General features: G+C 38.7%; 1 protein-coding gene across 3 annotated transcripts in view; it reads left to right on the forward strand.

Annotated features, from left to right (window-relative positions):
- Nucleotides 1–23,320, forward strand: part of DENND2C (DENN domain containing 2C) — a 74,352-nt gene that overhangs the window by 7,473 nt on the left and 43,559 nt on the right. Inside the window, exon 1 of one of the 3 annotated variants that reach the window (XM_074381220.1) lies at nucleotides 10,108–22,874. The exons of the other annotated variants lie outside the window; for them this stretch is intronic. The gene's annotated coding sequence lies outside the window, so the exon portion shown is untranslated. Of the gene's footprint in view, nucleotides 1–10,107; nucleotides 22,875–23,320 lie in introns of those variants that run through there. 3 annotated transcript variants of the gene reach the window in all.

Raw genomic sequence — 23,320 nt, forward strand, 5'->3', positions numbered from 1 at the left:
TACAGATGGGATCTCGATACATTATCTAGGCTGGGCTTGAATTCCTGGGCTTGGGATCCTCCAGCCTCCCAAAGCAGTGAGATTACAGGTATGAAGCCACTATACCTGGCCCCTGCTTTGAGGAAGAAATTCAAGATTGTTGTTTTGTTTGTTTTTTTGAGATAGAATCTCTGTCCGTCGCCAGGTGCCAGGCTGGCATGCAGTGGCACAATCTCAGCTCACTGCAACCTCCGCTTCTGGGTTTAAGCATTTCTCCTGCCTCAGCCTCCTAAGTAGCTGGGTCTACAGGCGTGTGCCACAACACCCAGCTAATTTTTGTATTTTCAGTAGAGACGGGGTTTCACCATGTTGGCCAGCATGGTCTCGATCTCTTGACCTCGTGATCCGCCTGCCTCGGCCTCGGAAAGTGCTGGGATTACAGGCCTAAGCCACCACACCCGGCTTTTTCTGATGAGTCTTAGACTTCTGGTTAGTGGCGTGAAATTAGAGTTTTTAGCATTTAGTTCAGGCAATATTAATCAATTTATATTACTTAAAGCTTGTTATTTATGCTCTACTTTTTAAATTTTCAACTTTCATAGTTTTCATAGCAGTGATAAATATTTACAACAAAGGACATGGAGAAAAATTATTTGTTTTCCTTCAAGTTTGAATTCATAGAAATGACGTGTTTATGGATTTTTTTGTTTGGGGATGTTAAAATTCAGGACAGATTGGTTGGGGGAAAGAGAGAGAGAGTTATTTTTGCTGCTACTTAAAAGGGATTTGCAGTTTTTTCTCTGTCTTTTTTCCCATTGGAGTAAAAAAACAAAATCTCCCAGCTGTGTGGGATGTGTTTGAATTGGTTACTTAGCAATATAAAGCACAATTTTGTATTTAAATATTTATCTGTACTCTTTGATATTCTGATTAAATGAGGGTCTATTAAGCCTATAATAATAGGGCCTTTGTGAGGAAATGACATAGCCCACTCCACAACAGTGTTTACTGAAAATTTCCTTTTCCCTGGGCCCTACTTAAACTATAAGGGTAACTTGGAACAAAAGCGGAAAATTATTTGAATTGGAGTGATGGTCAATTTAATCATGAGTGTAATGCGACAGCTGTCATTGTATAGTTATATTGACATAAATCAGGGTTAACCAAAGTGTGGGAGAATTTTATCTGCTGTTGTTAAAAATGGTGAGTCGTTCAACCAAATTTTATTTTTGAACTTTGCATTTGTCAAGTGTGTTATTTTCAAGAATGTAGTGATAATTGTATTTTTAAATCAAACTAGATCAATTTGCTTTTAAAATGTGTTGTTTCACGATTAGAAGAAAAAACTGAGTAAAAAATGCAGCAGTATATGCAATAACTAGATCCGGAAGAACAAAAATGTTGAGGGAAATGATCACCTGAGAAAAAGTGTAAGACTTTCAGTGAAGATTCTTTAACATATGATTTTATCAAATGGACAAAACCTTAGTAAAATGACAGACCCATGTCTTCATTTTCCTATAATAGGGAATTTAATTGGCATTGCAAATACAAATTAAAAAATCTTTAAAATTAAAAAGATTCTTGGAAATACAGCATACTGTACTTTTAAATAAGGCATTTCAAATATTTTCAAAGAAAGAAAAAAAAGATAAAGTTATCTCAGTTTCCTATTTATTCAAGTATCATTCCTGAGAAAGATTATTGTTTCATTTAGTCGTGTATCAGTGGCATAAGGGAAAAATGACTACATAATCTCTTGAAAAAGTACTCAACTAGAATTCATGGATATTGTGCTCGTGATTTTTGGTGCTAAATCAGCTGGAAATTAAAAGTTATACTTCTTAGTGATGACATATCTCTATTCTGTACCATTATGGGACATTTCAGCAATACTTGTAAGGTGGCTATAGTCTGGTGCAGATTTTGTAATCCAAATCAATGGGGTCACTGATATTCCAACTTGGACTGTGCTTTTAGGTAGGGAAGATAATAAGGAGGATTTTCTTGTGTTGTTTAAATTTAACCACAGCTGTACAAGTATGTGTACAGAATTTTAAAAAATAAATTGTTGGTCCTCAAAAGTTAAACTGGGAAAAAAACTTTTAAGTGATTATGAGCAATTGAATATCAAATGTGATTAGAAAATATAAAGCAGTTATTTTAAGCATTGTTTGAAGCTGCTGCTAACAGTGTTACCTCCCCCATCCAGCCCCCATGCAAGGCTCATGCTTGTGTTTCAATGAGTATCTCCTCAAAACACCTTGCAACACTCAAGGGGAGGGAGGGAATTAGAGAGAGACAAACTTACAGCCAAAAGTCAGAACAATGCACCTGACAGTATAGGCATCCTCTTGCTTTCTTCTGAATTTCCAAGGAAAGCTCCTTGGACCTTTCCCTCCAGCAAAAACAATAGGCTGGGTGTGGGTGAACATACTGCCCAGCAAGTCACTGCTGGGTTCGATTTCTGTCCTTTTTGTTCTAAGGGCTAAGAGTACTGTTTGAAACTGCTGTTGTATATATGACAAAGCTTTGATAGTCACAGAAAATTTTCTGAATCTCTTGAATGTGTTGAAAGTTGTTAATTTTATTAAAGAAAGCTTAGTGAGTAACCAATGTTTAAAAAATTTTTTTATTCAGAGTTAACTGTAGTTGTTTACTGTATCATATTGAAGTTTGATAGTTGAGATAAGGAGCTGAGCAGATTGTATGAATCCAGAATTTTTCTAGTTGAGAGGCAATCTTGGCCAGGCATGGTGGCTTACTCCTGTAATCCCAGCATTTGGGAGGCCAAGGCAGGCAGATCACTTGAGTCCAGGAGTTCAAGCCCAGCCTGGGAAAGATGACAAAACCTGATCTCTACCAAAAAAAAAAATAAATAAAATAAATAAATAAATAAATAAATAAATAAATACACACCGGTAATGGTGCACACCAGTAATCCCACTTACTCTGGTGGCTAAGGCAAGAGAATCACTTGAACTCAGGAGGCAGAGGCTGCAGTGAGCTGAGATAGCACCACTGCACTCCAGCCTGGGTGACAAGTGAGACCCTGCCTCAAAAAAAAAAAGTATTGATGTGAAGATAAAAAAACTTTATTGGTACAACTGAACTAAACATATACAATCAGCCTCCTGTATTGATGGATTTTGCACCTGTATATTCAACCAATCATGGATCAAAAAGATTCAGAAAATATTGGATGGTTGCATCTGTACTAAACATGTATGGACTTTTTTTTTGCTTGCCACCATTTCCTGAACAATACAGTATAATAGTAATTTACATAGCATTTACATTGTATTAGGTATTATAAGTAATCTCGAGATTCTTTAAAGCATATGGGAGATAGCCAGGCATGGGACAAGCTACTTGGGAGGGATAGTCCCAGCTACTTGGGAGGCTGAGGTAGGAGAATCACTTGAGCCTGGGAGTTTGAGGCTATAGTGCACCATGACTGTGTCTGTGAATAGCCACTATACTTCAGCTTGGGCAATGGGGAGACTCTGCCTCTTAAAAAAAAAAAAAAAGATAGTAAAGGGAGGATGTAAGTTGTAAGTAGGTTTTATGATGCAAATTTCTACACCATTTTATATATGAGACTTCAACCTCTGTGGGTTTTGGTATCCAAGGGAGGTCCTGGAACCAATCCCTACACATACCAAGGGTTTACTATACTGATCTGAGAAAGTTCAAATGGTCAGAAAAATGATCGCTTCCCAACTACCCGCCTCCTACAATTTGAGGAAGAGAACTGTAGCCAGCTCATCCCCCATTCGAGAAAAGGGGGCTGGACAGAGAATAAGAGTCAATTGTTTAACATCCAAATTCATATTATTGCAGAGCATGCATGCAGGGAGGGCATGTATGTAGACATATGTATATCCTTTTAAAAAGTGTATTGGAAATTATTTTTCTACTTGCTTTTCCCTCACTTTTATTTTGGACATATTTTGCATATCTGCATATAGATCTCTACCTCACCTTTTTAATAGTTGCATAGTATTCAGTCAGGGTGCTGTGTTTGATTGCGTAGTTTGTGCGTTACACACTGGCACCCAGCCAAGGAGCTGAAATCAAGCCCAAGGTCCACTTGCCAATACTCTGTGCCAGTTGGCTCCCCATTAGGATGCTTTCCTCACCTTGCCCTGACTCTGACAACTCACACCAGGCCATCTGTCAGCCTGGATACCCTCCTCATTCTGCTCAAGCTCTAACATCCCATGTTGGGCTACCTCTCCGTGAGACTGTACTCCTTACCTTGTTTGGGCTCTGATACCTCCACAGTAGGCAGCCCTCCTACACAAATGCTTTCCTTACCTTGCTCTTTAGCATGAGGCAAGTATGCCTGCTGGCCTTACTCTGCTTTGCCTAAGGAGGGCCAAATTATTCAGGGAGAAGAGCTGGTAATGACTTTTTGTTGTTGTTTCTGAGACTAAGTCGCACTCTGTTGCCAAGGCTGGAGTGCGGTGGCATGATCTCGGCTCACTGCAACCTCCACCTCCCAAATTCAAGCTACTCTCCTGCCTCAGCCTCACAAGTAGCTGGGATTACAGGCACATGCCACCACACCCGGCTAATTTTTGGATTTTTAGTAGGGATGGGAGTTCACCATGTTGGCCAGGCTGGTCTCGAACTCCTGCCCTCAGATGATCCACCCACCTCGGCGTCCGAAAATGCTGAGATTACAGGCACTTTTTCTTTTTATTATTTTTATTTTTTATTTTTAGAGACAGTCTTGCTCCATTTCCCAGGCTGGAGTGCAGTGGCACAATCATGGCTCACTGTAACCTCCAGTTCCTGGGCTCAAGCAGTCCACCTACCTTAGCCACTGAGTATCTGGGACTATGGGACTTCATACTTGGCTTTTTTTTTTTTTTTTTTTTTTTTTTTTTTGTAGAGGGAACGTCTCACTGTGTTTCCCAGGCTGGTCTCAAATTCTTGGTCTCAAGCAAGCCTCCTGCCTTGGCCTCCCAAAGTGCTGGGATTACAAGTGTAAGCCACCATGCCCAGCCCTTACCATGTTTTAAGTGTCACTGTGAGGGCTATGAAATGTATTTAATAACTATATTACCACAGTTTTACTTTTTTTGCTCTTATATTGTCAAATGAGATAAAATATGCAAATAATATATAAGTTTGGAATGTCATTTGAAAATTTGAGATATACATCTTCTGGCTTTAAACCTTTAGAATGAAATAGAAAGTTACATTGTACAATTGTTACAAAGTATGTTTTTAAGAAAGCCTGTTATGTTTGTAGTCTGAAATCCTTGAAAATTGCATCTTTTTATATAACTCAATGGAAAAAAGCAGGATATAATTATATATACGCTGTAATTGCAACTATATAAAAATGTGCTTTTAAAAAAAAGGGTAGGAAATATATCAAAATGTCCCAGTGACCATGTTGGAGGTAGTTTAGACTTACAGGTATTTTTCCCCTGTTTTCTCTATTTTCAAAATTTCTAAAAAGTAGTATTACTTTGTGACTTTTAAAACTTTTTCTTTAATTGCTTCTTTTTAGCTTTTGGAAAATTTCTTCAACCTTTGAATACTTTAGTAATGATTTTGCTGTCTTTGTTTTCCAATGTCTTACTAGGTTATGTGGCTAGGCGTGTTGGCTCATACCTTCTAATACCAACACTTTGGGAAGCTGAGGCAGGAGGATTGAGCCCACGAGTTCAAGACTGGCCCTGGCAGCACAGCGAGACCCTGCTTCTTAAGTAGAGAAAAAAAAAAATTTAAAAATCAGCCAGATGTGGTGGCATACACCTGTAGTTCCAGCTACTTGGAAGGCTGAGGCAGGAGGATCAATTGAGCCCAGGAAGTCAAGGCCGTAGTGAGCTATGATCACACCATGCCTCTGGGAACAGAGTGAGACCTGTCTCCAAAACAAAACAAAACAAAAACACTAGGTTACATTTAAAGTTGTTTTGAGGCAATTTGTGTAACTAAAAAGTTCTAGTTTGGGACAGTTATTTTTTACTTTGGAGGGGATTTGTAAAAGCATAATTATGTGAAAATAGCCGGGTGCAATGCCTCACACCTGTGATCCCAGCATTTTGGGAGGCCAAGGCGGGCAGATCACTTGAGGTTACGAGTTTGAGACTAGCCTGGCCAACATGATGAAACCCTGTCTCTACTAAAAATACAAAAATTAGCCAGGCGTGGTGGTATGCACCTGTAATCCCAGCTACACGGGAGGCTGAGGCAGGAGAATCATATGAACCTGGGAGGTGGAGGTTACAGTGAACCAAGATTACACCATTGCACTCCAGCATGGGCGACAAGAAGGAGACTCAGTCTCAAAAAAAAAAGGGAGGATAATTATCCGAAAAGAGTTGTATTTTATTTAATTATATGGACAGTTACTAACATTGCATTAATGTAATTAAATTCTAAAAGTTTAATGTTACTGAAGTTAGTTTTACATGCAGTTTTCCACACTGTGGCATTTTATAGAACTTCTGCAGAAATTTTTCATTTGACTGTTGTGCCTAAGCTGTCTTTAAAATTTAGCTACGTGCCTGCTTTTTTTATCCCCCAGGTGGGAGTCAGATACCAGTCCCTGTGTCTCTGTACTTCCCTATGTCTGGGCATATTCGTCAAGCACTTTTAGTGGTTATCTTGAGGTTTCAGTCCCTGCTTTGAGGTAGGCAAGAGGTGTTTCCCTCTTCCCCAATAGGAGGCAGGGAAACATACCACCTAGTTTCTTTAAAGAAGTCCTCTCTATTGTCCCTTGTAATCCTCATGATTTAATGAATTGTAATTCATCTCTTATACAGCCTTGAGAATTATAGTGAACTAATGTTAGCAGAGCCAATTTTTGGCAACCTCAGTTTCTACGCCTTGCACTTTTCTTAGATCTGGGGACATTTGACTGCTATTGTTTTGGTTTTGGCCTTTGAGGCCCCTGCTGAAACTCGGAGAACACAGGAAAAGTTGCATTTAACATCCTGTTACGTAAGTTTATATTATTGTTATGTCTACCAACTAACAAGTAATATAATATATAGTGGTTTAGTGCACAAACATTGTCGTAAAGAAGAACTAGGTTTGTGTTAGTTTGGGTAATTAATCAGTTCAGCTTCAACTTTCTTGTTCACAAAGTAATAAAATTTTCTACTATTGTAGGTAATAATAACTATCTGTTAGGGTTGTTGTAAGAATTAAACATAGCTGGGCATGGTGGCTCACGCCTGTAATCCCAGCACTTTGGGAGGCTGAGGCAGGTAGATCACCTGAGGTCAGGAGTTTGAGACCAGCCTGGCCAACATGGTGAAACCCCGTCTCTACTAAAAATACAAAAATTAGTCAGGCATGATGGTGGGCACCTGTAATCTCAGCTACACAGGAGGCTGAGGCAGGAGAGTTGCTGGAACTGGGAAGTGGAGGTTGCATGAGCCAAGTTGGTGCCATTGCACTCCAGCCTGGGCGCTAACAGTGATACTCTGTCTCAAAAAGAAAAGAAAAGAAAAGAAATATAGTAATGGAAGTAGATACATAGATAGTGCTTGGCACTAAGTAATTATTACTTAATAAGTAATAATTATTTAAAATACCTGCTATACAAGTCAGGTGCAGTGGGTCGCACTTTTAATCTCAGCACTTTGGGAAGCTGAGGGAAGTGGATCACTTGAGGTTAAGAGTTAGAGACCAGGCTGGCCAACATGGCAAAACCCCATCTCTACCAAAAATACAAAAATTAGCCAGCTATCGTGGCGCATTTCTTTCACAAACATTACCTAATAGTAGAAAGAAGTGATATAGAAGCCAGCTAAATTACTTGAGAAACCAAAAGCATCTTAGAGACTATGGTCACCAGGTTGTACAATAGTGGATTACATGGGACCCAGGAGGTGGAGGTTGCAGTGAGCCGAGATCACACACCCAGCCTGGGTGACAGAGCAAGACTCTGTCTTAAAAAAAAAAAAAAATCACATTGTACTCCATAAACATATACAATTGTAATTGGTCAATTAAAAATAAAAATTAAAAAAGAAATAATTCTTCCTTCTCCTGTGTAAACAAAGGAAAGGATTGTTTACAATTTATATTCTTACAACTTTTGGCCACCTGGTTATTTTAGCAGGCCCCTGAATATTCTTTTTTTTTTTTTTTTGAGATGGAGTCTCTCTCTGTGACCCATAGTGGAGTGTAGTGGTGCAATCTCAGCTCACTGCAACCTCTGCCTTCTGGATTCAAGCAATTCTGCTGCCTCAGCCTCCTGAGTAGCTGGGATTACAGGCATGCACCACCACGTCCGGCTAATTTTTGTATTTTTAGTAGAAACAGGGTTTCACCATCTTGGCCAGGCTGGTCTAAAACTCCCAACCTCAAGTGATCCTCCCACCTCAGCCCTCCAAAGTTTTGGGATTATGGGCGTGAGCCACCACGCTCACCCTAAATACTATTTACCAAGGTGAAATGGTGAACCTTAAAGCAAATGCATGTGTAAGTTAGAATACCTTATTACGGACTCATGATCTCCCAGGTGTACACAAGATGGTACTTCGGGATGTGAAAAAAGCATTAGAAATGCTGCTTAGGTTCATTTTCACCTCAAAATAAATTAAGCTTTATGAAACATTTTAAAGCTTAATTTATTTCACCTAAAAATCCTTGCTTAATTTAATGTGAATAGAATTGACAAATAAGTATTGTACATTCCAGTGAGGGAGACAAGGAAACAAGCAAATAAGTAATAGAATTTCAGACAAATGATAAATTCTATGGAGAAAATATAGCAGAGTGAGGATGTAGAAAATCATTTTGAGAAAGGAGTTTTATTTTAGATAGAATGAACAGGGGAGGTAGACATTGAGTAGAAATAGAAAATGAGAGGAAGAAGTGATGGTGGCCTGATTTGGTGTGTTAACAGTAAAGATGGTAAGTGCTGGGACTTAGATTTGTTTTAAAGGTGGAGCTAACAGGAATTACCATTGGGTTAGTCGTGGGAATAACACCTGGGGTCATGTAGCTGTGGCAAATAAAACCTCCTGTAGTACCCATTACAATCAGTGAACAACAGCAAAGAAAAGAAGTGTAGTCATTGGAAGGTTTTATGAATAGTGTAGATAACCAACCATGTAATGCAAGCATGAAGTTAGCATTATTCTAAGTCTGAATATGATCTGCACTATATCAGCTGTCATTTTTCATTCTTTCATTTTAAAAAACCTGAAAAAATTTCCATGACAAATATCTCTACAGACTTGATAGACCTGTGAAAGAATTAAATTTATTTTTTAAACAATCTTACATCTTATTTGCCAATAGGTGCAATAATGGCTTGAGAAATTTATATTATGTGTTATGAGCAATATTAAAATACATGCTATGCAAGGCTTTTTAAAGTTTCTTTGCTATTTTGGGAACCATTTTTAATTACTGATAAGGCTGTTTCCTCTGATAGGAATGAGATAAAAGGCTGGTATCCTGTATGTGCTTGCTTTGAAGATTTGTTATTCAAGAACAGTCACCAAGAGGTTTGAAAAGTAGAAACCTGTGTGACACTTACTTTTTTTCTCTCTATTAGTTTGGTCCTTTATTATTTGTTTTGTTTTGAGACGGGGTTTCACTCTTGTAACCCAGGCTGGAGTGCGATGGTGCAATCTTGACTCACTGTGACTTCCGCCTCCTGGGTTCAGGCAATTCTCCTGCCTCAGCCTCCTGAGTAGCTGGGACTACAGGCATGCGCCATCATGCCCAGCTAATTTTTGTATTTTTAGTAGAGATAGGGTTTCACCACGTTGACCAGGATGGTCTTGATCTGTTGACCTCGTGATCCACCCGCCTCGGCCTCCCAAAGTGCTGGGATTATAGGCATGAGCCACCGCGCGAGGCCTATTTGTTTTAAAAATACTTTTAGCCACATTTAATAAAGAATCTTATGCAAGATATATTCCTATGGGCTTTATTAAAATTTTATTGAGAATCCCAGCACTTTGGGAGGCCGAGGCGGGTGGATCACGAGGTTGAGAGATCGAGACCATCCTGGTCAACATGGTGAAACCCCGTCTCTACTAAAAATACAAAAAACTAGCTGGGCGTGGTGGCGCGTGCCTGTAATCCCAGCTACTTAGGAGGCTGAGGCAGGAGAATTGCCTGAGCCCAGGAGGCGGAGGTTGTGGTGAGCCGAGATCGCGCCATTGCACTCCAGCCTGGGTAACAAGAGCGAAACTCCGTCTCAAAAAAAAAAAAAAAAAAAAAAAATTATTGAGGCTTTCATTTAAATAATGTGCTAATGTAAAAGAAAATTGGAAAAAGCAAATAATGTGAATAGTGTAAGTTCCCATCCATCTTCCTGAGCAGAATTTATGTTGTTCATTTTTTTTTTCCTGACACAAGCCTTAGCATCCTCTGCTATAACAAGTTCAGGAGTGACAGTCTGAGATTTAGGTTTACTCTAGGTCTTCTGAGACAGCATTGCAGCATTTACTCTTCACTATTCATGCTATCTCCCTTTTGGTCTCATCCCTGACTTTCCTCTCTTTCTAAGTATCTCCAGGAAGAACGAGTGTTAAGATTCTTAAGGTCATGGCAAAGACATCCACAAGTATTTGCTGCAAAGTAAATTCAGAATTGGAAAAGCATAACAATATGCAAATAGGTATAATAAAAGCACACAGAAGGAGTGATTAACTCTGGGGAAAGGGCTAAGGAAGCTTTCACAGAAAAACTTTCAACTGATCTTGAAAGTACATGGTGTATTCAGAGAGAAATGTCATTTATTGAGCAGTTACTATATTCCAGTTACTGTCTTAAACACTTTATTTACTTTATCTCCTACTTAATCCTCACAACTTTATAAAATAAATAAATGTCTGTATCTGTTGTGCCAAAGATGTTAAGGCATGTATTAGTTACTTAACCTCTTGGTGCCTCATTGCCTTATCTGTAAAATGAGATTAACAGTAGTATCTACCTCATGGGGTTGTTACAAGAATTAGATGAATTAAGATGGATAAAGTTAGTAGAGCTATGTCTGCCTCACTTAAGTGCTCAGTAAGTATATAATATTGTGATCATTCTACAGGTAAGAAAACAAGTTTAGAAGCGTTAAGTAATTTGACTAATGATACACAACGAAGAACCAAATCTGGTGGTATCTGAACTCTGTAACTCGAGCATTCTGACTTTGGATTGCTAATAGTTGCAGATTATTTGGTCTTACTGGAATATACGTAGCTGGTAGGTAAGGCAAGTGGCAAGAGTCAAAGCTTGAATCAGAGGGTGAAAGACCTTATATGTCCTGTTAAGAAGTATTGACTTTATCTTATCTATTGCACACCATGAAATATTTACCTGTTTAATTTTATTGCTCGGGTGTGGTGGCTCACACCTGTGCGCAAAAATAATCAAAAATATCCTGCACTTTGAGAGGCTGAGGCAGGTGGATCACTTGAGGGTAGGAGTTTGAGGCCAACCTGGCCAACATGGTGAAACCCTGTCTCTACCAAAAATATAAAAATTAGCCAGGCATGGGCATGTACCTGTAATCCCAGCTATTTGGGAGGCTGAGATAGAAGAATCACTTGAACCCAGGAGGTGGAGGTTGAAGTGAGCCGAGATTGTGCCACTGCACTCCAGCCTGGGTGACAGAGCAAGACTCCATGTCAAAAAAAAAAAAGAAAAAAAAATATATATAAACGTATATATATAAACATATATATATAATTTACACCACTTTAGTGGCAAAGTTATGATCATATTTTTGTATGCATTATAAAAACACAAGTTTTGTGACATTTTAAAAAATGTTTAAAACTGCACAGTTGGCTTTTCCCAATTCTTTCATAAATATTTGTTGGCTATTGTATTAGTCCATTTTGCATTGCTATAAAGGAATACCTGAGGCTGAGTAATTTATAAAGAAAAGAGGTTTATTTGGCTTATGGTTCTTCAGACTGGACAAGAAGCTTGGCACTAGCATCTGCTTCTGGTGAGGCCTCAGGAAGCTTATAATCATGCTGGAAAGTGAAGGGGGAACAGGTGTGTCACATGGCAAGAGAGGGAGCAGGAGAGATGAGAGGAGGTGCCAGGCTCTTTCAGATAACCAGCTCTTGCATTAACTAATAGAGCAAGAACTCATTTGTTATGTTAGGGAGGGCATTTAGCCATTCATGAGGGATCCATCCCTGTGACCCAAACACCTCCCACTCATCCCTACCTTCAACATTGGAGATCAGATTTCAACATGAGATTTGGAGGGGACAGATACCCAAACCGTATCAGCTATATATTTGTTTTGCCATTATGTTAGTGTTGTCTCATTATTTGCTGAGGTCAAAGTGGTTTTTTCTTTTTCTTCTCTCTTTTTTATTTTTTTGAGAAGAGTCTCACTGTGTTTCCTGGGCGCAAGCAGTTCTCCCACCTCAGCCTCCCAAACTGCTGGGATTGCAGGTGTGAGCCACCATGCCCAGCCAAAGTTCACCTAGGAATGGATTTCCTGCATTCAGAGAATCTTATCTCTTTCCTGTTCTCTAAAAAAGAGATTTTTTTTTTTTTTTTTTTGAGACAGAGTCTCACTCTGTCACCCATGCTGGAGTGCAATGGCATGATCTCGGCCCACTGCAACCTCTGCCTCCCAGGTTCAAGCAATTCTCTTGCCTCAGCCTCCTGGGTAGCTGGGATTACAGGCACATGCCACCACACCCAGCTAATTTTTGTATTTTTAGTAGAGACAGGGTTTCAACATCTTGGCCAGGCTGGTCTTGAACTCCTGACATCGTGATCCACCTGCCTTGGCCTCCCAAAGTGCTGGGATTACGGGCATGAGCCACCGTGCCTGACCTTAAAAAAGAGATTTTGAAAAGATTTTTTAAAGGAAGCCAAACATAAAAGGAACATATCCTCTATTCAGAATTTGTGTGCATTTTCAACCTAATAATAGCAGTCAGCAAGCAACAACTTTAGATACAGTACACAGGTGCTAAAACTATTAAATAGCTTTAATAAAAAATCAAAGGCTGTTATTAAAATATCTGCATGTGTTTTACTCTTTAACATGTGTTTAGCATGTACTAAAATTGTGTTGTTTTGTGTTAAACTGTGATAAAACATAAAAAATTTTATGTTTTTGTATATTTTTCCAGAGAATGACTTTGTGTCTTCGGGTTTCGGAACAGTTTCAGTGCATTAAGTTGATCTAGCTATAGACCATTTTCTTTGAAGATTGCTGTCTTCACATCTTTTCTCTGAATTCCTTGCTTAGCACTGAAGTGGTCCTTAATATCTCTAGAACAGACACTTTCCACAATTTTTTGATCATACCTCACCATGATAAATAAATTTGTGGTTGGTCACACACACATGCACACATACACCTGAAATAAACATTTCTGAAACAATACTTGCATGCAGTGTACTCTGACGTATTATATTCTACACTGTTTTGTTTCATTGATTATTTTAAGACTTCCATTTAGGATATAGAAGAACTTAAAAAGGCCTTTGCTCTGATATTAACAAGAACATCCTAGACAAAATAAAAATTATATTTCTTTGCGGCTAGTGACTAGCAGTGGATGTAAATAAACTTTGATAAACTGAATTCCAAAGTAAAAATAGTCCCTCATAAATAAGCAGAGAGCCACAGGAACTTTTATACCTGGGACAAGCACATGATCTGGATTTAAGTAGCTCTGACACAGATGGTAAAACTTTATACAGCCAAGGGAAAATCAGACAAACCTTAGTTAATGTGTAAGCTGTTGAAATTGGAATGTAGATTGGAATCTGGAAGAATCTCAAATGGAAAGACAAACCACTTAGCCCAGGAATTATCTGCTGTGTCCCCTTTCTCCCAACTTTTGCTAGAAAATCAGCACTGAAGGAAGACAGGAAAGATAGAAAGAAATTGTGTAGTCCCACATATTATGCAGTAATACCCTGCCAGAGTTGATTACAGAGGTGAACCTAAACTATGTGAAACTGCAGCCATGCTCTTTCCAGCTTAAGTGTTGATAGGATTAAACAGGCAGTGGTGGCCAGGTGGTTCATGCCTGTAATCCCATCACTTCATGTTGCTCAAGCCCAGAAGTTCAATATCAGCCTGGGCAACATGGTGAAACCCCATCTGCATGCATGCACACACACAGAGAAACACACAGACACACACACACGCTGGTGCGTGCCTGTATTCCCAGCTACCTCGGAAGTTAAGGTGGGAGGATGGCTTGAGTGCAGGAGGCAGAGGTTGCAGTGAGGTGACATTGCACCACTGCATTTCAGCCTGGGTGACAGAGTGGGCTCTTCTCAAAAACAAAACAAAACAAAACCAAAAAAAAAAAACAAGAGCAGTGGCTTGGGAGTTTAGCGGTTTGACTGATTCCAGATTAATTGGTTAATTCCATGTAATAAAACCTGCACTCAGCCTCAGCTCAAATGACTATAGGAAGAACCTGAATGATCATCCTCTCAATTCAATTGCCAGACGTTAATAGCCAGAGGAAAGGCTTATAGTCTCAGAAATAAGGAAGACAAAGAAAAAGTACACCTTATCCTCTACTGTTCTTTTATAGATAATGCCAAGAATATAATTTAAAATTATAAGACACTAAAAGAAAAAAATGTGAATCATAATTAAGAGAAAATATAGTTAATACAAGAAAATTTGACAGTGACCTAGCTGTTAACAATTAACCAACAAGGAGTTTAAGATTATTATAAACATGTTAAATAATATGTAGAAAAAAAGTTAATATAATGGATGAAAAGATGGAGTATTTCAAAATACAAATGGGAATATGAAGAAAAAATAACCAAATAGAAAATTAAGAGCTGATAAATACAATAGCTGAAATAAAAATTCTTTGATGAGGTTAGAAATGACTTTGTTCTATAGAAGAAAAGATTAGTGAACTTGAAGACAGGTAGTCTGTTCATTTATCCAAACTCAAGCAGAGGAGATTAAAAAGCAAAAAGGTACACAGAGCAGGAATACCTATGGAGCAATAGTAAGTGGTCTAACAATGTTTTAACTGGAGTTCTAGAAGGCAAGGAGAGAGAATGGGGCAGGAAAACAAAATTGGATTTGATGGGAAATGTCAATCGAAGATTCAAGAAGCTCTTCAAACCTCAAATAGGATAAATATAAAGAAAACCGCACTTAGGCTTATTATAGTTAAATTGCTGAAAAGCAAATATTAAAAGAAAATCTTAAAAACAGAGAAAACAATTCATTTCATGTACAGGGGCACTAACATAAAAATGGCTACTAACTTCTCATTAGAAACAGTAAGTAAGTCAAAAGAATGACAAGCTTAAACTAATTAAAAGAAAATATTGTCAACTTAGAATTCTATATTCGGCAAAATTATTCTCCAAAACTGAAGGTGAAATAACTATTTTAGACTGTGAATGGAGAAAATTTGTTACAAGCAAATCTCTATTGCAAGAAATACCAAAGGAAGTACAAGAATACAGTGATTAATTTCCATTAGAAAATGGAAACCGAGAAAGGTAAAGTGACTTTCCTAAGCTCACACAGCTAATAAATTGCAGGGTTAGGACTAAACTCCATGTTTTCTGATTTCAAGTTCAGTGCTCTTGGTTTAGCGAACAGTAGAGCCTATTGAGTGGAAAACAAATGGAGTAGTCATGTTCAGGTTTGAATCCAGCTCCACCAGCTGTTGGGACTTTAGACTATCGGAAAAGTCATTTATCTTCATTTTTCACATGCAAAATATGGCATGGAGAGATTAATATCTATGTGGTTGAGGGGAGGATTGTAATGCTTGTTCAAGTACTTTGCACATTGTAGGCATAAAATAAATATTAGTTCTTTTCCTCTGTCTATATACTATGTTACTTTTTTCTTTTTTCAATCAATAGAATTTTTTTTGAAGGGGTCATCTTTCCCAGAAATTTAAACTTTAGCCTTATCTCTTTTCTGAAATAAGCCATCCTTATGATACCAGTAATGGTTCTATTTCCTTTTGGCTATGTTCCTTCTAGTAGCCGAGTAGTTGGAATCCTTTTGGCACTATTCAGATAGTTATCCTGGCACTGAATCTGAAACTAGTATTATATACATATAAAATATATGTATTATATACATAGGAGTGTCTTACATATGAGCATTATCTATCACAGAGCTCAGCAAACTCTTTCTATAAAAGGCTAGATAGCATTTTAGGCCTCCTGGGACATATGGTCCCTGACAGAACTACTCAACTCTGCCATCATAATGAGGAAGCAGCCAGAGGCAATACATCTTGATTACTGTAGCTTTAAAGTAAGTCTTGAAATCAAATTAAGTCCTCCAATTTTGAACTTACAAATATATATGTATATATATACATGTACACACACACAAAAAAAATATGTATACATATACATATATGAGCAAATCAAACCATAAACAAATATACAAAAAGGATACTATATGATGACTAAGTGGGGTTTACACCAGAATGCAAGGTTGCTTTAACATTGAAAGTCACCATATTTGTGGAATAAATAAAACTATGTGATTATCTTAATAGATGCAGAAAAAGCATTTGAAAAAAATTTACATTTTCAGCAAATCAGAAATGGAAGGGAATTTCCACAATCTGATAAAGTATCTATAAATAACAAACCCGCTGCAGATGTTATAATGAGTGATAAAGGACTAAATACGTTTTCCTTAAGAATGGGAAAAAGGCAAGGATGTCTCCTCTTACCGCTTTTATTCAACATTGTAAAAGAAGACAAAGGCCAGGTGGGGTGGCTCATGCCTGTAATCTTAACACTTTGGGAAGCCAAGGAGGGCAGGAGGCTTGAGCTCAGGAGTTTGAGACCAGCAGGGGCAAGTGGTGAATCCAGTCTCACACAAAATACAAAAATTAGCCAGGCATGGTGGTGTGCGCCTGTAGTTTCAGCTACTGAGGAGACTAAGGTGGGCATCAGGGAGGACTGCTTACGTCTGGGAGATTAAGGCTGCAGTGAGCAGATCTTGCCACTCCATTCTGGGTGGCAGAATGAAACCCTGTCTCAAACAACAACTACAACAAAAACATAATGAATAAAGCAAGAAAAACTATGTAAAATGTGTAGAGACTGTAAAAGAAGTAAAGCTGTTCTTTTTTTTTTTTCTGCAAACAACAGGATTGTAAATATAGAAATTCCTAAGAAATCTGTATTACAAGATAAGATAATTCATAAGATAATTTAGCAAGGTCAGAATACATGGTCAGTGTACAAGATTAATTGTGCTTCTACAGACTAAGAATAAACAATTGGAAAATGAAATTTAAAATAACATGTACAACAGCATAAAAGCATGAAATATTGACTGGGCATGGCGGCTCATGCCTGTAATCTCAGCACTTTGGGACGTCAAGGCAGGCAGATCACTTGAGGTCAGGAGTTTGAGACCAGCCTGGGCAACATGGTGACCTCCCATCTTTATTTTTTAAAAAAAAGTAGAAAAGGGCCGGGTGCGGTGGCTCAAGCCTGTAATCCCAGCACTTTGGGAGGCCGAGGCGGGTGGATCACGAGGTCAAGAGATTGAGACCATCCTGGTCAACATGGTGAAACCCCGTCTCTACTAAAAATACAAAAAAATTAGCTGGGCATGGTGGCGCATGCCTGTAATCCCAGCTACTCAGGAGGCTGAGGCAGGAGAATTACTTGAACCCGGGAGGCGGAGGTTGCGGTGAGCCGAGATCACGCCATTGCACTCCAGCTTGGGTAACAAGAGTGAAACTCCGTCTCAAAAAAAAAAAAAAAAAAAGTAGAAAAAAAGCTTAGCTGGGCGTGGTGGTGCATGCCTGTAGTCCCAGCTACTCAGGAGGCTGAGGCATGAGAATCCCTTGAACCTGGGAGGTGTTCAGGGATTCAAGAAAGAAAAGAAAAAGAAATACTTAGTGAGGGCCGGGCGCGGTTGCTCAAGCCTGTAATCCCAGCACTTTGGGAGGCCGAGGCGGGTGGATCACGAGGTCAAGAGATCGAGACCATCCTGGTCAACCTGGTGAAACCCCGTCTCTACTAAAAATACAAAAAAATTAGCTGGGCATGGTGGCACGTGCCTGTAATCCTAGCTACTCAGGAGACTGAGGCAGGAGAATTGTCTGAACCCTAGAGGCGGAGGTTGCGGTGAGCCGAGATCGCGCCATTGCACTCCAGCCTGGGTAACAAGAGCGAAACTCCATCTCAAAAAAAAAAAAAAAAGAAATACTTAGTGATTCAAGATGTGTACATTGAAAACCACAAGCTAATGCAGAGAAAAAAAATAAAGAATAACTACATAGAAAGATATTATACATTAATGAACCGGAATATTCCATTTTTTTTCCTGAGACAGGGTGTTGCTCTGCCGCCCAGGGTGGAGTGCAGTGGTGCGATCTCAGCTCAATGCAGCCTCAACCTCCGGGTTCAAGTAATTCTTGTGCTTCAGTCTGCCAAGACTGCAGGTGTACGCCACCATACTCGGCTAATTTTTATATTTTTAAAAGAGACTAAAATGAGGTTTCACCATGTTGCCCATTGAACCCCTAGCCTCAAGTGATACACCTCCCTTGGCCTCCCAAAGTGCTAGGATTACAGGCATGAGCCACTGGGCCTGGCTAGGAATATTCAATTTTGTTACAATAAGAAAAATTCTCTAAATTGATCAGTAGATTCAATACAATCCCAATCAGAATCATAGCAGGCATTGCTGTAGAAATTAAGAAGTCAATTTTCAAATTTATAAGGAAAGGCAAAGAATTTAGAATAGCCTAAATAATTTTCAAAAAGAAGAATAAAGCTGTTGGGCATATACTACCTGATTTTAAGACTTATAGAACTGCAGTAATCACAACAATGTATATTAATTGACAGGATAGACGAAAGGATCAGCAGAAGACCAGAGTCCAGAAATGATCCCACATTTATATAGTCAATTGATTTCCACAAAGCTGGGGGAAGAATAACCTTCTTAATAAATGGCATTGAAACAAATAGATATCTATCTGGAAAAAAATAAACCTCAACCTTTACTCATAACATTTACAAAATTTAAGTTTTTAACCTAACTACTAAGAGCGAAAACCACAAATTTTCTAGAAGAAAAAAACTTCATGACTTTGAGGAAGAAAAAGATGTCTTAGAATGGAATACACATTAACCATAAAGAGAAAGAATTGGTACACTGGACTTCATTAAAATTAAAACCGGCTCACTTAAGCCATTGGCTTAAAAATGAAATGGAGCTTGGTGCCGTGGTCATGCCTGTAATCCCAGCACTTTGAGGGGGTCCAGGTGGGAGGATTGCTTGAGCCCAGAAATCTGAGACCAGCCCTGGCCACCTCCACCTCCTGAGTACAAGCAATTCTCCTACCTCACCCTCCCAAGTAGCTAGGATTATAGGCATGTTCCACCAGGCTTGGCTAATTGTTGTATTTTTAGTAGAGATAGGGTTTTGCCATGCTGGCCAGACTGGTCTTGAACTCCTGACCTCAGGTGATTTACCCACCTTGGCCTCCCAAAGTGCTGGGATCACAGGCATGAGCCACCACACCTGGCCTAGATTATAGACATTTTACATGTTACGTTGCTGAGTGTCTGGATTTAGTTGTCTTCAGGTAACAATTATTGAATTTTGTTTTTGTGGGCACTTGAATTTCATATGAATCAACTTAATCCTTGTTAGGGTGGCTCTAAGGTAGCCTTTACGCTAGGGTTAATTTCGTCCTACTGGTAAACCATGACCTCCTGTTTCTCTACTAAATTACCTGGGTGTTCAATGAGGGTGCTCCGCTGTTGTTGGACTTTGAGTGTTTCCCAGAGCTGGGCGAACCCTGGGTTAGCTTAAAAATTTCCCATAGTTTTTCTTTCCCCACAAGTTGTTTGTTGTCCAGCCTCACGTAGTATTACCCTATGCATTAGCAGCTTAGTATTCAGCCAAAGATCCAAGGGGACTCTATGTAGATTTCTGGAGATTTTTCTCTTTGTTGCTCTCTTTTCTGATACTGTGCCCCCAAAATTCCATTTGCCTCAGCCTCTCCATATTCCAATCTCTTTATCCTCAACTCAGCAAGGTTGCCTTGTCTGTTTGGGTTCCCCCTCCTGACCCTACTTTATGGAGTCTCCAGGGAGAAAGCTGGGCCATCATAGGCCCTGCCTCATTTTTCTCAAGTTTTCTTTCAGAGCTCACAGTTCTAAGCAGTCTGTTATGCAGTATCTGAAAGCACTTATTTTATATATTTTATACATATATTATGTGTATTTATTTTATAATTTTTTTTCAGTTTTATAGTTAATGGTATGGGAAAAGCAAGCCTAATTCAGCTACTCCATCACGGCCAGAAGTGAAGTTTCCTTTCATCAGTTTTCTTTTTAATTGAGTTAAAATTCACATAACACAAAATTAACCATTTCAAAGTGCACCCCTTCATCAGTTTGTAAATCAGCTTTTAGAATGTTCCCAATTCTTCCAAGTTATTTTTCCATATACTTATATATAATCAAATACAATATTTTAAAAGATTTGGAATGAGAAACTTGCCCTATCCAAGACTTGAACTAGTAAAATAGAGAATCACTCATTCAGGTAGGCTTGCATATGAAAAGAAAAGAAAAGAAAAATAGTGCATCAGTATTCTCTTTCCCAAAGAGAATTTAATTTACTGGATTGAATTCAGATTGGTTTCTCTTGATATGTTAAAAACACAGAATTCTATATATAATAGGTTATGTTATAAATTCTATTTTAAGCTGATAAACTACAGTTGATATATTTCTTGGATGAAAATAAATACACAGAAAAGCAATAACAATAAAAACAAAGGGACATGATTAAGAGTTACTCCAAGTATGCTGTTTGATTATGCTTCTAAAAATCATGCTTGGCTCACGCCTATAATGCCAGCACTTCAGGAGGCCGAGGCAGGAGGATCACCCAAAGTCAGGAGTTCAAGACTAGGCTGGCCAACATGGTGAAACCCATTCTCTACTAAAAATATAAAAAGTTAGCTGGGCATGGTGGCAGGCACCTGTAATCCCAGCTACTCAGGAGGCTGAGGCAGAAGAATCGCTTAAACCTGGGAGGCGGAGGTTGCAGTGAGCTAAGGTTTCGCCACTGCCCTCCAGCTTGTGCAACAAGAACGAAACTTCATCTCAAAAAAGAAAAAAACTCATGCTTGAGTTTTTATGTTTATACCTCTGTTGTTCATGTGAGGAACTGAATTACTGCTGCTGTTTCTTTAGTTGAGATTATCCATTGTGGTTGGTTGTATTTGCTTTACCTTCTCTTTTTGTGAGTTCTGCCTGACTTCAGTAGTTTTTAGTAACTGGAAAAGTCTCTGACTCATTTTGTGTTATTAAAAGAAAAAACAAAAAAAATTTTTTTTTGAGATGGAGTTTCACTCTTGTTGCCCAGGCTGGAGTACAATGGCACAATCTCAGCTCACTGCAACCTCTGCCTCCTGGGTTCAAGTGATTCTCTTTCCTTAGCCTCCCAAGTAGCTCAGATTACAGGCATGTGCTACCACACCCGGGTAATTTTTTTTGTATTTAATAGAGACAGGGTGTCACCATGTTAGTCAGGCTAGTCGTGAACTCTTGACCTCAGGTGATCCACCCACCTTGGCCTCCCAAAGTGCTGGGATGACAGGTGTGTACCACCACGCCCAGACAGTGATTTTTTAAATTGTTGAAACTGTTAGATGTTCTCAACTTCTGTTTCTGTTAGAACTGTTAAAGCAAACTTGAAAAAGCAATTTCTAGGACAAGTATGCAAATAAGTTGGGTTTGGAAGTTTTCAAAAGATGAATCTTGGGAGAGATCTAGGATTTGAAAATTGGGCCAGCACGTAGGAGTTAGGATGTCTACCAGTAGTGGAAGTTAAGGCAAGAAACTGGGAAGATGAGGAATGGGATGGATACGATCTCGCAGGCTACAAGTGCCATGGGAGAGGAGGCACTGAGGAGCAAGGTGGCTCAGAATATAGTTAGGTTAAAGGGAAAAATAGGAGGTTTGTGTCATAAAACAATTGAGATGAGCAATTCTTATTTTTGGATGAGACAAAAATCACAACCTGTATGTAAGAACAGGCAAGCCACATTATAACGGGTGTAAGTTAATGTGGCAAAAATTGAAGCTGTGAAATCAGCTCTAAGACAGATTTTCTGTTTTATCAGTATAGTCATAGATCTAGTTAAAAGTCATTGAAGTGTTTTTATCTTTGAAATAGTTCATTTTTTGAAAGCTATAGTGTATTAAAGCATACATTTAGGAGAAAGTAAATAATTTTTTAGTAGTGTCTTACGCTGCTGTGCTGCTCTGTTCAAATGAAACACCATCAGTACACATCATTTATATTTGTATGTGTATTCCATAGATTTAGCCATTTGTTGCCAGTCATTTGCCTTTTACGTTTTTTTCTTTTTTGAGTTGGGGTCTTACTCCATCACCCAGACTAGATCATAACTCACTGCAGCCTCCAACATCTGGGCTTAAGCAGTCCTTCTGCCTCAGCCTCCCAACCTGTAGCTGGGACTACAGGTACAGGCCACCTTGCACAGCTAATTTTATTTATTTATTTATTTATTTGGTAGAGCTGAAATCTCACTATGTTGCCTAGGCTGGTCTCAAACTCCTGGCCTCAAGTGATGCTCCTGCCTCAACATCCCAAAGTCCTGGGATGACAAGTATGAGCTACCATACCCAGCCATGTTGCCAGTTATTTTCAAGTTAAAATTTTTTTTAGCCCTGACAGTTTTCATCTTTTTTTCCTCAGTTTGAGCCATTCACACTTAAAACACATTAACCAGGGAAGAATAAATAATGGATTAACAAGGATCACCAGAAACCTCTAGGAACCTCCCAGGAGCCAGAGAAAAAGTCCTATCTTGTCTATGGTGAAGAAAACCCAAGTCTCAAGGACACCCTAAAATCCCAGGAATTTCCTATAAATATCAGAAGTAAGAAAAGAATTTTCAGTTTTAATATTCAATAGTAGCAGATTAGATCTTTAAATTGTATGCATTAGTGTCTTTTATCAAGAGTTCTGTGCAACAGTTTTGATATTTTTGGCTTTGGGTATTTTTTTTTTAATCCACATGAGCTTAATTTCTTAAAAGTTTTTTGGAATTATTATTATTATTATTAATTTTTTTTTACATCACACTGTCACCAAAGTTTATTTGCTGGCAAAGCTGGTTTCCCCACAAATTTGTAGGTAGGAATGGTTTAAATGAAAGTTGACGGAAGTCTTAGCAGTTGCTCTGCCAAGAATAACATTTGTGTGTGCTTTATGTATGTGTAAGTTTTGGTCAGCTGTACTGACAGAGCAGGGCTTAGATATTTTCCTGCCTGTTAATCAATGCCACACAGACAAAGCTCAAGGAAGGATGATCCCTAACTCAGG

Source organism: Saimiri boliviensis, chromosome 11, assembly GCF_048565385.1.
Source record: "Saimiri boliviensis isolate mSaiBol1 chromosome 11, mSaiBol1.pri, whole genome shotgun sequence".
In the NCBI taxonomy this organism is placed as follows: Eukaryota; Metazoa; Chordata; class Mammalia; order Primates; family Cebidae; genus Saimiri; species Saimiri boliviensis.